General features: G+C 46.7%; 1 non-coding gene across 1 annotated transcript; it reads left to right on the top strand.

Annotated features, from left to right (window-relative positions):
• The first annotated feature begins 1,203 nt into the window (after nucleotides 1-1,203).
• On the top strand, nucleotides 1,204-1,367 carry LOC142461790 (U1 spliceosomal RNA). Its single transcript, XR_012786987.1, has one exon. It is a non-coding gene; the product is annotated as a U1 spliceosomal RNA (small nuclear RNA).
• Nucleotides 1,368-11,370: the final 10,003 nt, after the last annotated feature.

Raw genomic sequence — 11,370 nt, 5'->3', positions numbered from 1 at the left:
TATGGGCTCACTGTGGTGGGCCACTGTGATGGCCTTCTCAGTTCCATCCTTACAAACAAATAATACCATCGTTAAGTCTGGTGAGAACAAGCGTGAGGCTGCTGGATGCAGACGTATGCACCACTGACGTGAGCCTCTTTTAGTGTACTGAGACGTTCGTGCCAACATGACACTCTTAAGAACTGCAAGAGAATCTTGGCCCAAACCTAACGATCAGGAAGAAAGGAATGATGTCAAGCCTTTCCCCAATCTCTAATCTGACGATAAGCTCTTACTTGTCCCAGCTGTGGCCCTTTTAGCTCGGCCGTTCATCAGTCAACCGCAATCCAGACAATGGGCTAGGCCTTGGCGAGAGAATGGCGAATAAGGCTCAGGATGTTCCGCTAGGAACAATCTCATTGGCCATTCGACTTCTTCTTGAATATGTTTCTTTTTGTTTTGTTTTTTTTTTATATACCTGGACAGCTAAACGAGAAAGTCATTGTCACTCTAGAGAAATCAAACACAAGTTCAGTGAAGCTCATGGGAAAAAGGTCTCCTGGTAACTTGTGCCAAGAGCTGAGGAACACTCAGCCGGAAGCAACCGTTCTTAGGGGAGAGCCTCGGTCCAAGTCTCTGCAGTGATGTCTCCTGGCATCGATGGCAGGAGGGCCTTCGGACCAACACTTCTTCCAAAGAGAAATCTCAAGGGCCTTTACAGTCTTTTACAAGTGGCAGATGGACATGGAAGGAGAAAACGAGTTGTCCAGACCGTGGATACTCTTTAGAACAAAACAGCAAGGTGACTGGCAGGTCTCGGGGCATCTCTTGATCCTTCCCAGCATGTAAAGAATATTCACGTGGGCGAAACAAGGGGCTGCAAAGGCTGACTGCCGTAGCTGTGCCTCGCAGAGGCACCTGTGCCGCGCAGAGGCACCTGTGCCGCGCAGAGGCACCTGTGCCGCGCAGAGGCACCTGTGCCGCGCAGAGGCACCTGTGCCGCGCAGAGGCACCTGTGCCGCGCAGAGGCACCTGTGCCGCGCAGAGGCACCTGTGCCGCGCAGAGGCACCTGTGCCGCGCAGAGGCACCTGTGCAGCGCAGAGGCACGGGAGGCTGTGTGGTTGAGAGAAGCTCAGAGGACAGGGCAGAATGGAGTACACCTGTGATTACACTACTGCCTTAAAACGAATTACAACGCGCTGCCTTAAAAGTAAGATTCCATCATACTTACCTGTTGGGGGAGATACCATGATCACGAAGGTGGTTTTCCCAGGGCGAGGCTCACCCATTGCACTCTGGGTGTGCTGACCTCTGCCATTTCCCCAAATGTGGGAAACTCGACTGCATCATTGGTGGTCGTGGGGGACTGTATTCGCACTCTCCCCTCGTAAAAAAAAAGCAAGATTTCATGACTTCATTTGTTTGTCAAAAGTGATTCAAGAGAGGAGATCTATGAGAAGGGACCATCAGAAATCGGAGAAAGCCAAGAAACGCGGCAGCAAAGGACACTTTTGCAGAAAGTCCTCCGCAAAATACCGTGCTGAGTTTTCACTCAAACACATGGCAACAATTTCAGCCCCAAGTGAGAATGTGGAGCTGGGAAAACATGTCCTCGAATGTGGTTTCCTGAATTGCATCCTTCGGTTGAAATATTGACGTACACTCCACTAGGCCCACTGCTTGTTTTCCCGGGGCTGAGGAAGATGGAAGATCAGAGCTATCCCACTCTGCAAGAGGTTTCTGCCAGGTGACCGGGAGTTACTTAGTTTTGCCTGGAGCATGCTATGACAGGAGTGGAGGGGAGGGCAAGGGAGGGAGCCACGGCCTTCTCATCCTCGAAGGAGTTCAGTATCCCTTCCTGCCACCCCTGACCGGCATGCCTGCTCAAGTCACTATCATCTTCTCCTCTCTTCACTCCAAGATTCCGAGTGAGCTACTGGCACCTTCTAGGCAAGAAACTTGCCTTTTTTGTGGCTTGCACATTTTGTAGTTGATTCTGGGTGGTCCAAACGGTGAACGCGCTGGGCTGCTACAGCTAACCACAAGGCTGGAGGTTTGAATTCACCCAGAGAGGCCTCCACAGAAAACCTGCATCCCAGGAGTCACCAGCCTGCACCCCTGGGAAGCCTGGTCTACTCGGCAGCACATGGAGGTACTGGGAATTGGACCCCACGTGATGGCAACTGGTCTTTTGTAGCAGATCCGCCCAATGCACTGTGCCTTCTGACAATCTGACTGCTACTTCCACTGGCACGATAAATCCAAATAAAAAGAAATCCTGACAGCTACAATGCTTTCTCCATAATAATGCAGCTTAGTGGTCTAGTTATGATGTTTCTCTACTTCAACTCATAGAGATGCTATAGGCCTTGGCAGAACTGTTTTCTAGGGTTTTCAAAGCTGAGATCTTTTTGGAAGCTGACTGCCCCATCTTTCTCCTGCAGCACTGCTGGTGGGTGGCTCTTTTCGTTAGCAGCCAAGCACTTAAGCACCGCACCACCAGGAGATTACTAAACCCTAAGCCAAACCAATAGCTGTCTAGTCAATTCTTATTCACATCAGCCCAGAGTTGAACATCCTCCTAGTCGTTCCAAGGCTGTAGAGCTTTACAGAAACACACAACCACATCTTCCCAGAGAACGGCTAGTAGGTTAGAGCTTCCAACCTTTCACTTAGCAGTTGAGCTTTTAACTATTGCCCTGGACTTTCAAAGTTCAAGATCTCTCCTCCTCTCTCAGTGTGTTGTACGGTGGCTGGCTAGTGCATCGCTACGTTGCTGGAAACTGTGCCATCATATTTTATCTTAGTTTTAAACTTATTACTTGGGTGAATGCTATCAATATTTCAAATACCAGTAGGGTCATTCATGGTAGATAGGTTTCAGGGAAGCTTCCAGACAGACTTGGAATAAAGGCCTGGTAACTTGCTTCTGAAAGTTACCCAATGAAAACCGTATGGATCGCGGAACCTTGTTCTGAGACTGTAATCTGGTTAGCTGGAAGGAGAAAGAAAGACATCCTATGTGGGAGAGGGGAGGGCCAGCGAAGACAAGAGTGACCTCCAAAGTGGAGGAGCGACACAAGGTCATACAGTGGGCTCGAACACAGCAATGTGTGAGGATGGCACCAGAATGAGTCAACTCTCACTCTGCTCCACATCAGGTCGCCAGGCATCACAGCAGACTCCACGGAAACGAACAGCAGCCATCAAGTTCAAGAGCCCGGGAGAATAGTGAACCTCATGCCTTCTCCATGCCGCTTAGCTAGGGCACCCTTTGTGCAGGGAGCTCCACCCTTGAACACAGCATGGGATAGAGAGAGACGCAGGTGTGTTCTGATTGAAGCAGGTGGTATCAGGCCTGCTGCTCTGTCCACCTGGGCACCAACTCGGACTCCCTAGAGCCACACCCTTCAATAGAACAGTCACTGTTGACATTTAAGTTCAACCTTTAAAAGTTTAAAATTCAGTTCTTCAGTCACACTTGGCCCTTTCAATGGCCCCAAAGTCACGGGTGGCAAGTGGCTACCGCACAGCGTGGATGCAAATCATTTCCATCACTGGAAGAGTTCCAGCCCTGCTCTAGAGCCTAAGCTCTCTCTAAGTGCACTCTGGGAAACTGCTAGTGCTTTCCTAGGCGGGGACCATGGCTTGGAGAAGACCATTGGCTTTCCTTTAACACCTGAGCAACCTGAAGTCCACAGAGGCTTCGTGAAGAAACAGCGAGTCCTCTGCTCAGTGAAACGAAGTCCTCTGCTCGCCTTTGTTGAGAATGGGTTGTTGTGAGTGGCCATCAAATGGTTGTTGTTAGCGGTCCCAGGTGAAGCAGCACCAGACCTGGGCCAACCCTCCACATGTTGTCGCCCTTTAGTGTGTGTGCTTGAGCTCTTACGGAAGTGTTCTAGCATTTTTGCCAACCAACCCTCTTCTCCACCAAATGTAATATCCTTTTCCCAGAGATTGTCCTTGATGATGCAGCCAAGGTGGGTGCAAGTCTTGCCATCTTCACACCGAGGGGACATTCTGGTTATTTTCTGTGAGGCTGAGTCGTTTGTTCTTTGGGCCATCAACAGCCACTCATCACTTACAGGCACATGAATATGGTTAGGTTCCAAAAACCAGGTGATGATGGGAAAATGAACAATGCCCCTATTGGACCGCAAAATGGAGGACAGCTATATCATTACCTAGATCCCACACCGCTGAGAATCATGACGTGGCCAAGTTGACAGATGGCTTTAAACATCGGAGCCAGTACGACCTTGCACCTCAGCACTCCTCACTGTCAATGCCGAAACTAGTTGGACAGTAGATATTTTTACTACTGTCACAAATGCAAAATGTCAGAAAACAGCAAACCTGACAAGTGAGGTGTGTGAGAATCCTGGCACAGCCAGTGTTCTTCACTGACATCACAATTCAGTGCTTCTGTCTCTTGTTCTCTAATTCGACTTTCACAAGTATATGGACGGATTGAAAAGACCAAGGTTCTCATCAGGTGCACCTTAGCCATCAAAGTGACTTTGAGTTTTAAGATTGTAAAGGGTTCATCTGTAGCAGACCCGCTTACCTTTCTCAATCCCTTCCGCGACTGTGGTCAGTAGCCTCCCAGGATTCACCACTCACACCCACAAAGCCTTTCATTGGCCTTCACTGTTTGACAGCCATAACCCAGTCCCAAGCAGCTCAGCGGTTTAGAAAGAGGCTGCGATTTTCTACTAGCACAATCAGCTTCGGGCACTTAAAGGAGGCATTTAGACTCACATCAGACCCAAGCAGATGTGGAGGGAAATACTGTCAATTAGCGAGAGGCTAATTAATCTTTCTTTGCCACTTGGACTCTGGCAGGCTCTAGAAAGCCCTGTTTTGCTCGGAGCTGTGGGAGCGCTTGCTATGGCAACGAGACATGATTATGATGTTGATTCCTTGACTCTGTGGAAAAGCTGGCTGTGGAGGGCACATTTCAGCAGCAGCAGCCACCCTGCAGTTAGGAAAGAAAAGGAATTAGAAGATGGAAAGCGCTGTAATGAGCTAACCGGGCGTTTTGGATTCTCTGCTTTTCGCAGATCAGCCTATTTTAACCTGCGCAGCATCTTTCATTTCACGTCCTTTAAAGTGATTTTCCTACCTGCATCTTGTTGTTTCTCAGTCTCGATGACATTGTGTTTCTGTCTTTCGTTTTGTTTGGTTGTAATACACAGTGGCCCCGCTTCATGCGAGGACTGTTAGAGATGTTTTTTGGAGGGGTGGGAGGGGTGGCAGCCTGCAGGACCTCACTGGGCTTTTCCAAGAGCTCTGAACTTGCCCGGTGATCGTGCACGTCTGTTCACTTCTTCCTGTGCTAATCACACTGTGGCTGCCTTCGAGATGGGTCTATTAACAAGCTGTTGCTCTTTATTGCAATAGAAAGCCTTCTCTTCCCGAGTGGAGTGTCTCATGGCTTTAAACTGCTGACCTTGTGGTTGGCAGTCCAATGTGACACTGATATGCCACCAGGGTCCCTTTGAATAAAAATATATATGAACTATTATCTAGTAAGAGATGGGCCCCAGAAGTAGACACATTTCCTAAAAGGAAGCAGAGAATCAGCATGGTGCCTAGTCAGGCGTGTGCCTACCCTCTTGCCTCCTGAATAGGAGCAACTAAAAGAACAGCAAATAACAAAAAATGGCAAAAGAATGACAAATCGCATGTGCGTAAAATCATTACTAAACCCAGGTGAGCCTATAAGCCCTAGACAAAGACTGAGAGTTCTTCAAACCTAGCAGCAGTTTTAATTTATTTTTGATAAATCCAGCTACATAAAAAACAGAAGTTGCAAAATATATAAATAAATTATAGTCTCAAAAATTCTGCTTGGAAAATACCCCACAAGCAAAATATTTTTTTAATATTTGCAACTCCCTGCCCAGAGGACTAATTTTCCTACTACATGAAGATCTCCAACAAGCAAGATTGGAAAATTCTATAGGAAAACGGCCTTCATTCCCTGAAGAAGAAAAAAAAATCTATAAATGGCTCCCGATATTTGAAAAGATACACAACTCCATTCATATTCCATTTCATGGATGGAAATTAGAAATTCCCAAGAAAACCTAATTCCCAAGAAGACCCCTGGTGGATGGAGCAGTGGTTCAGGACTCGACACTCAGCTGCTACATGGAAGGACAGTCATTTGACTCCCCAGCCACTCCTCAGAAAGACGGGGCAGTGCGTTTCCATAGAGATTACAGCCTCGTTTGTTAGGCTGAGTTGCCAAAGAAACAAAACCAGTGACATACAAATATGTTCAAGTAAGAACTTTATATCAAGAAGGAATTTTATATCAAGAAATTGTCCCAGCCCGGTCCGACTCAAGCCATGGGTCTGATCTGAGCCAGAGTGCTCCTCGGACTCACGTAGCCTCAGGTTGATGACGCAGACAGGTGAGGTGGGAAGCAGCGTGAGCACAGGCAGGTGTGTGCAGAGGTAAGTGGATCTAAGGTTAATGGGAGACTGACAGCGTGTCGGTAGCTCCCTGGGTCGGTGGCCAGCAGGAGGCCACCTATAGAGGGAGACACAGAGTCCCATCTAGGAGGAAGGTGGAGGGCAAGAAGATGTCCCCAGTATCTTTCTTACAAAAAGGCCACACTCCCAAGGAGGCACTCCACCCATTCAGTTACACATAGGCTCAAGTTGACATAAAATCAAACTCCCACTGCTAGGACGCCCCGTGGAGCCCCACAGCATCACTACGATCTGCAATCCACTTGACAGTAATGGGTTGGGGATTTTCGGCATACTGACAGAGATTAAAACTTCAGAAACACACTCTGGACCAGGCTCTCTCATGTATTGCTAATGGGGGAATAAATGGACGCAACCACTTTCAAAGGTAACGGATCACTATATTTCCAAATGACACGAACAGGTATCCTTTGATCAAAATCACATGTACAGAACACCCTTCGTTTATTTAGACATTCTCTTATAGACCTGCAATTGCACAAGTGCCAAGAGAGCAACTGCAGAATTGTTGGCAATGCCCAAGGACTGGAAAGAGCCTCAATGTTCTCCTTTATGAAAGAAGATATTGAATATGACTCTTCCATGTAATGGAATATCATATTATCATTACAAAATTGAAGCGATTCCATCTGTACTGATAAATCATGAAGATACATGACTAAATGAAAACGAGCCAGATGTAAAAGATAGGAAGAGTATGTTTTTCTCTACGGGTATGTGAGAGGAGAGAGGGCAGGGAGAATGTATGCTTGTTAATATATATGCATTATCTAGAATGACAACCAGAAGAAAGCATGCTTGCTCTTCAGGCAGTTGTGAACTTGATGAACAGGTGGGAGGGAGGGGGAAATTTCCATTTACCCCCTGTATGTTTACAAGGTTGATTCATTGCATGCATTACCTATTCAAAATAAAATTTTAAAAGTAGAAGCTCAGGTTATGAAATATTGCCTCTTTATCATCAGTGAAAAGTTACAGTCTTGTTTCAGCAATAGATAAATAATGAGCTAGGAGAGTAGCCCCAGAGCGCCTGTTAAGCAGAGCGAGTGGGACATTTGGGAGACCTTCAGACCGTCCACACTGCCGTTTCATGCGCCCCAGTGAAGCACACACATTCCCAAGGGCAAGATCAGGAAACAGCTGGAAGATTTAAAGACAAAGCGAACCATCCTTCCTTTATGGTTGCGCTTTTCTTGGTAAATATGCTCCTGACTTAATCACCTAGTGGTGTTTGAGTCCCCATCTTGTGCTAAGCACCTGTGATTAGCGTTTGGGGTGGGGGAGGAGGGGGCTACGCGATAGAAAGAGGAAAACACATATTCTCTCTCTTCAATCAATCTCTGATCTAGGAAGATCATCTAATTAGGAAGAAAAGCCCAGTGCACAGGGAATAGTCTTCTCCTTTCTGTGAAACAATGTAGAACAAAGTTCAGAAAGGTTAGTTAGGAAAGATGGGGGATTGGAAAGATGAACCGTGAGGAGGAGGGGGAATCCCTCATGGTTACAGTGAAGTTGTATCAGAATGGGTAGGGATTGTTGAATGTAAATCTTATCATCTGCCCTGCAAATCTTCGCCCAATTCACAGGAAGACATTAAAATAATAATGTAATTTTTTCCAGAAACTTTTTGAATCCTCCTTATTTATGATGTATAACCACTTCTGATTGTATTTTTAAAATCCTTAGCAAATACTACAAAGTGTATGGGGTCTTGGTGTTGTGGAAATCTGACAAGTGGGAGACAGCCAAGACAGGTGTAATGGGGGCTGCTGTCCACTGGTAGGAGCTGGTTGTAGGAGAGTGAGTCGGGGCTGGCTTCTCTGGGGGGCTGCCTTGCGAGTGCAGCCTTTCCCCCCATCTTGATGTGGTAAAATGAACTCTTTGCCTGTTGGGCACAACCCATGTTCCAGTCTCCCATGGGCAAACCCAAACAGATTTTGTCTGACAAGGAAGAACAAAAGTTAAAATTGGGAGAACCAGCAATGTATACATAAGTGTGCTGAATTATTATAATTTTTAATTTATTTGGAGGGTCCTGAGAAAAGAAGTCTCAGATGGGTCTTCTTTGACGGACAACCAGTAAAGAAGAAGAATTACAACTCTCCAATGAACAAGATCGCTGCTGGTCCAAACCATTCGGGTTTGGCTACTAATTGGGGTCATGGGTTCAAATCCACTCAGAGTTGCTGCAGGTGAAAAGCCTCAGGTTCTGCTTCCATGAAAACTGCATCCAAGAAGCCCTCCGGAGCAGGCCCCGGCAGCACGGGGGGCTGTCGGGAGCCAGAGTCCGCCTGATAGCCAAAGGTCTGAGGCGAGGGCACACACGTGGGTTCCCACGGACCATCTCCATGTTTAAATGTCATATCAGCTGAGTAATCCAGGGCATGTGACTGAATCTTGTTGGGCTTCAGGTTTTGAGCTAAAAGTAGGGATAGAAATTACATCACAGAGTCATTAAGAAAATGAAAGGAGACGAAGATAAATGTTACATCTTAGATTCTTAATCATCTGAAGCCATTCATTTTTATCACTCCATCTCAAAGCTGTGTTTTCTCCTCCGCACTGTAAATCCAAGTCTGACGGGGATCCAACCCTGTCCCCTGTGAGGATCAATACATGGCATTAGACCTACCTATAATCTATTACATCTGATGCTGGCTGTTTCCATTTACATTATGAATAATACAAATATTTATAACAATTCTTTATTGATCTTCTCCTATCTGCCAGGTTCGGTGAGTTCAGCAGCCCCCAAGAATTAGTACAACCATTAGCCCCATGACATCGGTGAGGGGCTCGTGATAATTTACGCTATTTTTGTTACAGAATGCAAAACCGCAAAGCCAAATAATTTGTTCTAAATTACCTGATGATCAAAACATACATCCAGAATTCTTTCATGGGCCCAGCTGTGTCCTAGCATTGTATAAAAGAAATTGATGAACGGTAATTCCTGACATTAAGAATTTACTGCTCTAAGAAGGCAAATCAATATCTTATATCACCAAGGACAGGCCTATAATTATGGGCCCCAACAGCCAGAGTCAATCTCCCAGAGCTGTTATTTAAAAAAGAAAGAAAGAAAACAACATATACAAAACTTCCATTAAAAAGAATCTAACAAATTGTAAGCCTCTTATAGCAAGCCTTTTCTTTTCCCCATCCCTCATTTTGTGCTTTCTCTTTGTAGGACCCAGAGACAAATGACAGCAAACCTTCCTGTGGGGGGATCTGAATGACACTGTTGATGTTGTTTTAAATTCCATAGATGTGCTGGCTTGTCTCAGGGGGATGGTGATTGACGGAAAGATGCCAATAGAATACAAATTCCTATACTTTAAGGAATACAAGCAAGAACTTAGCTGCAAGACAATTGCTGTAGAGAGCAGGAGATAGAGTTGCATCCTCAAGGTTGGAGGCATGTGTCCTTTCAGCTCTCACGTTGCCAGAGATGGTGGTGGTGGTGGTGGTGGGTGTCACTGAGCTATTCCTTCGATGGTGACGCTGTGTACAATGGAACAAAATGCTTTCCGGCCCTGTGTCATCTTCAGGGTAGGCTGGAGTTTGTTGTTATAGCCGCTGGAGATTGTAAGTGCCTCCCAACCTTGGCGGTGGGAGAAGCTTGAGGCTAGTCTCTACAAGGTCAGCTGCTCCAACCCACCAGCTGCCCCACCGAAGAAAGATGAGGCTCTCCGCTCCCATAAAGAAGTGCAGCCTCGGAAGCCCTGTACAGGGATGTTTTGAGGTGGAATGTATTCAATGGGTTTGGTTTGGTTCCAATCCACTGGACTCGTATCAAACAATACCCCTTTTCCATCTGAAAAGTTCACTGCCATGAAGCCCATTCCGACTCATAGTGACCCGCGAGGACTGGCTAGAACTGCCCCTGTGGTTTGCCAATCCTGATACTCTTCATGGGAATAGAGAGCCTTGCCTTTCACCCATGAAGCAGCAAACAGTATTAAACTGCGGACCTTGAAGTTAGAGACCCGACCACTAAGCCACCATGGCTCCTCACTGTGATCCACGGGTTTTCACTGGTTGATTTTCAAAAAGTAGATCTCCAGGTCTTCCTTCTGAACTGTCCTAATCGGGATGCTCTGCTAAAATTCTGTCCACCATGGATGACCTACTGATATTTGAAATACTGGTGGCACAGCTTCCAGCATCGCTACAATCTGCACGCCACCACAATCCAAAAAACGGACAGACACGAGGTGACACCGACACGCACACTGCCAACAATGCAACTACCTGGAGATGCTGATGTGACTGGCCACTTGTGGCACTACACTGGGCCTTCCAAGTTAGAGAGGCAGGACGTGTTGCTGCTTTAGAATCTCTGAGCGCTGTCTTGCTGATTATGGGAGAGGAAGGTAGAAATCCTAGCTATGTCTACTGCTCTTGCTGCACCCTGGAGCAAATCGTTCTTCATTTTGCCCAAACACATCCTTCGTTATCAGCCCCAGGAGTAGATGAGTCAACCTTGCATAGTGCTGGGGAAGGCTGTGAACTGAACTGACACGGTCCCCCAAGGAGTCTCTACGACTGGACCATTCCAATTGTATCAGACTTGCATCCTGCATGAAGTGCAGTCCTCGCGACGAGGCTCAGCCACATGCAGGAGTCGGAGTGAGAAATACAGTCATACAGGTTACAGCTGTAAGGGCCCTGCAGTCTTATCATGTCCTTCATCTTATCCTTCCGTCCGCCCGCTGATCCCTGTTCAATGATCACTGAGGTCCTGGATAATAGTGCAAAACACTGCCACTGCGAGCGCTCAGTTAGCCACCTGGTGAAGACCTTCTCTCCGTGTTCTACTGCATTCAGGTAAGAGTGGGGAAATGGAACAGATACCCTGTTCTAAATTTTCCAAAAGAAGAGGT

This window comes from Tenrec ecaudatus, chromosome 11 (genome assembly GCF_050624435.1).
Source record: "Tenrec ecaudatus isolate mTenEca1 chromosome 11, mTenEca1.hap1, whole genome shotgun sequence".
In the NCBI taxonomy this organism is placed as follows: domain Eukaryota; kingdom Metazoa; phylum Chordata; class Mammalia; order Afrosoricida; family Tenrecidae; genus Tenrec; species Tenrec ecaudatus.
Note: the sequence above shows the minus strand (reverse complement) of the source record. Positions and strands in the feature narration are given on the sequence as shown.